Here is a 5712-nt window from a genome sequence, read left to right on the forward strand (position 1 = left end):
ACAAATGTTCCCAAAAGACAGGGATATAAAATGACCCCCAGTTTTATGTTGTGTTGTGTTATCTGAGCTCAGTTGTGTGATTCTCCGGTCCCATTAGAATTATCGAGGAACCTGAACCTCAACCTGAGTTGCCCTGGCAACTCAGCAAGTCTAGAAAGCCGAAAATGGATTCTCTCTGGTCTGGGAGTTCAAAGGTAGAACTCAATCACACAGAGTTTCCCCTTGCCGGTGTGGCCAGAGGTCAGGCTAGCAGGCTCTCTTCTTTTTCCTGTCACCTCAGAGTCCATATGATCTCTGAAACAGACAGACTTCACACACAGAAATCTAGAATCCAAAATACCAACGCCAGGGATTTTACTTCTCGGAAAGATGAGGCAATAAACCCAGGCATTTGGCTGCAGGCCTGTACAGACTTGGAAAAAGGCAAATTCTTGATAGGAACAGGCACGGTGACAGATTCAGTCCTTTATCAAGGCTCTGGGACCCCCATCTCACACCTACACGGTGGCCCAAAGGCTAGAGGCAATGGTGGCATAGATTCTGACAGCACAGTCTTCATCCCCAGGGTGACCTTAACTAACTACTCACTCGGTCCCCTAAGTAAGTGCCGCCTTGAATGAATCAAAGCTGCCTGGAGAATTTTTGTTTCAGCCGTACCTGAAGTCACATCTCCTGTCTCCCAGCATCTGCAGCCCAGTAGAAGGCTTTGGAAAGTGCCAGTTAGCAGAGCAGATGGACGCCATGTGGACTGGACTTCTGTCCCTGTGATAATTTTTCACTTCCCTGACCCTGTCAGCCCTCATCTTCATCCTCTGACTCCCCTTACTCTTTTTTTTAAAATGTATTAGAACAAGGCTAGAGATGTAGGCAGCGGCAGAGAATTTGCCAAACATGCACAAGACCCTTAGTCTCATCACCCTTGGTACACACACACACACACACACCCCAAGAATGAAATGTCTGAAGACAAGTAAAATTAAACCATCCTTGAGGTATACCTTGAAATTGGATTTAGTTGATATTGAACCCTGTTCACTGATCAAAACCTGCCCTCCTTTGGTTGTCTTAAACAAACATATTTGAAAACTAGAGTAGGTGCCAGAGTCTCTTCTTCAAGCTCTCTTTGGGGAGTGGGTGGAAAAGAAAAGCTCAAGTCCTCTCAGATAGACTCCACCCTTTCAACGGGGTGCCACTCAGTAACGTGGGCCTCAGTCAGCCACTCTCTTCTATCACATGTGACTCTGATAGCAATCAGCACAAGTGCAGTAAACACATCTCTACGCTGAAGGGGACCTGCTGCTGCAGGTGCACACACCGAGGCAGCCACCCTTCCTTCTTTCTCCTGACTAGGGATGAGACCGCATGGCCCCCCTTCTGGCCCCACAAGTGTCTTGAGTTCAGAGGATCTGACCTCAGTGTCAGCAGGGCTGCCTTTCACCCTCCCTGGGCCGGCTAGTCACAAGTCTTTAAGGAAATGGACTTTGCCATCTTGATACAAATAGTGTGACAGACCCTGAGGAAATGATGAAACTTTGGACTTTACCCTCCTGAGGCACTGCACTCTGGCTTCCTGTTTTCTCTCTGCACAGACCTGGGGCAGCCTCTGGAGTCCCCTGTGGAGTCCCCTCCAGATGCTCGGCCTGTACTGCCTCCATTGCTGACCTTTTTTTTCTCAGACTTGACTCCAAGCTTTAGTTCTGAGGCCCAAATTTACTGCCTTAAATCCTTTTCTTTTAAATAATACTCCCCCAAGCAAACAAAGCAAAAAACAAAAACAAACAAACAAACAAAAAAACCAGAAATATCTTTCCCTGCTTTGCTGATGGCAATACCTAATACATATATTCTTTATTTTGCTCTTTTCCCTCACTTTTGTGCCACTAACATTCCCTGAGTCCAGTACATGCCCTGCAGTGATGTTGCTGTTCAGGAGCCCACAGCTCCTGGAAGACACAGATGTACACTGATGTCAGAGCATCCGGGGAACACTGAGACTGGAGCAAAGAATGCTTGATCAGGTTGATGGAGCCCTTCTAAGAACAATGAGCTTGAGAGAAAGGAGCAGTGTGCAAGACCAGGAAAGGGATATTACAGGGGTAGCACATGCAGAGGCAGGGGGACATGGGCAGCTGGTCACACCTTGGGGCATCAACATGTCTTTATGTATGAGGTAGACATAAGTCTTTATGCATACAGATGTCATAGGCAAACATAATCTTTATGAAAACGTATGTATTTATGCAAACTTAAGTCTTTCTAAGTCATTCAGTATGACACTGATGCCAAGGGACCAGAGGAATGTGATTGGAAACGTGAGTGGAGACATAAGTAGGCTCCAGATGCCTCAGAGGTCTGTGAGACTCTCTGAAACCTTCACTCTTGATGTGATGGCACTGGGAACTTTGAGGTCCTAAGCAGTAGAGTGGTACAGCATGTCCTCAGACTGAAATGCCCATTTTTCTTTCACTCCATCTTTCTTTCATCTCTAGCTGTGTTCCTGGATCTTTCTTTCTCTCCAAGCGTATGTTACCTCAGCAGAAGGTCATGTGGGGAGATCTTTGTACTGAATATCAACTTCCCCAAATCTAGGAGTTTATCCCTACCCCCACTTGCTTCCACTTCTCTTCCCAGTGGAAACCCTGGGGCTCAGTCAGGACTGAAGTTTTTCATTTTGACTACCCAACATGCAAAGCAGTTTTGTGATCATTTTACTCTGACTATTCTCTAACTCTAACCACATGGACTTAGAAAGCTGGAAACACAGCCTGTGACCCACTGGTCCAAGCTCACGTGAGCATTTGAGCAGATGGAGTGAAATAGTCACCGTCCATGGGCATGCAGACATGTCTTCATTTATCTAGAGGCTACATGGTGCAGACCTCTTGACCACCACTCCTCTAGCCAACTAATTTAAGGGTCCCATACAACTGCAGGATTCTATGTCATCTACCTGAAACACACAGCATTTTTTAGCTTTCTGTTCCTCCCTATGTTCCAGCTTTCTGCATAAGCATATTGTCGGGAAGTATGTAGCTGATTCAAAGGTTTATTTTTTGAAATATAGATGAGAACCCCCAATAAGACAGGGGCCTACTTACACTCAAGGCCCTACCCAGGTGACCCTCAACAGTCAAACTTCAGCTGAGGTTTGCACCTGGACTTTCGACAGCTTCATTTCTGTGAACAACCTAGGATGTGGGTTAAAATGTTTTCAGGGAGCACCAACATCTGCTCATCACTCAAAAGGGAGAGAAAAAAGATACTCATGCTCACTTCCCTTCCAGTAATAAGTAAAGATATGAATCCATTTCCCAGCACCCTTTGCAACTGGGTGTGGCCAATGAAATTTAAGTAGAAATGATGAAGGAGATCTTGCTCCTAGGGAAGATGTGAGCTCCATCCTTTCTGCTTCTTTATTCTGCTAACTTGCAGCATGAATACAGTGGATGGGGTGCAAGCAGCCATTTAAAGCCACTCCTGCAGACAAAAGCCAGCCCTAGGGTAGTAGGATAACCTCTGGATTTCTTTTCTCTAAAATGAATTGAATGAACTCCATTCCTAATAAAGCTGTATCTATTTTATTCAGTTATGAGCATTCAAACTTACCTTTATAGGTCAGAGAAGCAGGTGAAGATGGTTTAAATCCACCTCGCCTTGATCTGACACATAGGAGAGTCTGCTGTTCTCCTAAGATAGCCAGTGAATCCCCGCGGCCTGTGTTTGCATAGCTTACCCAACCTCTGTACTTGCTTCTGCCCGTCTCTCTTACCTCTGTCTTGCTCTGTTCCAAACAGGAAACTCGGCTATTCACTGATCTCCACACACTCCACACAAGGCCTGGGCACCTCGTCATCTCTCTAATGCAAACTGACCTCACAGGTCCATCAGACCAGACTCCTGTTAGCACTGGCCTTTTGCCACTTTGCCTCCCACTGCCATATCATGACTGTCTCACCAACAGCACAACAGTACATGTGTGTCCTCCATTCTTGCTCTCCTCCCTCCTTTCTACCTCAGCTCCTTTCCTTAAACTAATGCCCAGGAGATGAAAACGCTTCTACTTAATAGAACTGATCCTCCTTACAGACAGTTTTGTCATAAATGGCACACTTTTCTCATCAATATATTTCCATGGAGGTTTATGTGCACATGTGGGGGTGTGTGGGGGGGGAGTGTTACACACACAAAAGGAAAAAGATATTGAGTGTCTTTCTCTTTCCACATCCTAGCTTTTGAGCTACAGTCTCTCACTGAAGCTGAAGTCCCTCCCTCGCCTCCTGCCTTTTGGCTATGCCAAAGGCCATCAAACCTCCAAGAGCAGCTGGTTACCTCCATCTGTCTCCCAGTCAGGGATTCTAGGAAAGTATAATTATACACAACTTTCATATATGTGCTGAGAATTTGAACTCAGGTCCTTTTGCTTTCACAGCAACCACTCTTACCCATGGAACCATGTCCCCAGGTCCCTCTGATGTATGTGTTTCTGAAAATTGATCAAAAGCATCATAAAACTCTAAACTAAAACACCATTCTAAAACTTTAAATTAAAACTCCATTCTAAAGCTCTAAACTAAAACTCCATTCTAAAACTCTAAATTAAAACTCCACTCCAAAGCTCTAGAATCTAAATGTGAATGCCTGGGAGTGATAGATCGGAGGGTGGGACAAGAATATCAGAGTATAAATCCTATTGGCTAGTTTTCAGGAACCACATTCTATTGCTACATTCACAAGGCATGGAGGAGACCTGGCTCATTCCTGGTAACTGGCTCTTCACTAATAGAAGTGGGTTGCCCTGGTCTCCACGTTTTTCCTAAGAATACCCATAGATGATACCCCATGAATTCATCAATAAGAACTCACCTTTCCAGCATGAAGGTCACTACCATTTACTGAAAACATATTTCTCTGGACTTTTCTGAATCCCTATTAAACATTGTGATTTTGAGCCTGTATTATTAAAACAAAGCTTTTGAAATGACCTGAGTTAATGTGTAAAATATTAAAATTCAGTATATCACTACAGAAAGGCAATGTGGATTCATTGCCAGATCTACATTTTAAATGAATGAATTTTTAACTAATTCATAGCAATTGCACATACTTGTGAGGTACCATGTGACATTTCAAAATGTGTATACAGTGGATGATGACCACATCCTGGTAGCTGGCATATATATCACCTCAGATCTCTGTCATTCTCTGTTGGTAGCTTTACATTTAACTAGCATTAAATTTTAGGGTTTTAAAATTTTAATCCTCATAATATTGCTATGATATTGGCATGATAAGTAGCATTTTGTAGTTAAGTAAAGGGCTGGAAAGATGACTCTGTAAAAGCATTTGTTACCCCAGCAGAGGACCCAGGTTTGGTTCCCAGAACACACATCAGGTGGAGAACTAAGACTCCAGGAGATGCAACACCCTCTTCTGGCTATATGTAGTGCACATACATCTATTCAGGCACAGAATCATATACTTAAAGCATAAATGAATGAATGAATGAATAAATAAATAAATAAATAAATAGTTTCAAGGTACATAGTTACTAAGGAGAAAGCGGTGACAACAAGTTAAGTTTCCCCGTCTGACCTCTGGAGCTTTTTTAGAAAGTCCACATGCTTCTTTGTCAGGATTAATTTCCCAGCTCCTGAGCAGAGCAAGCATGGTATAGAATGGGTCTCAGAGCCGGGCGGTGGTGGCGCACGCCTT

The sequence above is a fragment of the Mastomys coucha genome, unplaced genomic scaffold (assembly GCF_008632895.1).
Source record: "Mastomys coucha isolate ucsf_1 unplaced genomic scaffold, UCSF_Mcou_1 pScaffold7, whole genome shotgun sequence".
Lineage (NCBI taxonomy): Eukaryota > Metazoa > Chordata > Mammalia > Rodentia > Muridae > Mastomys > Mastomys coucha.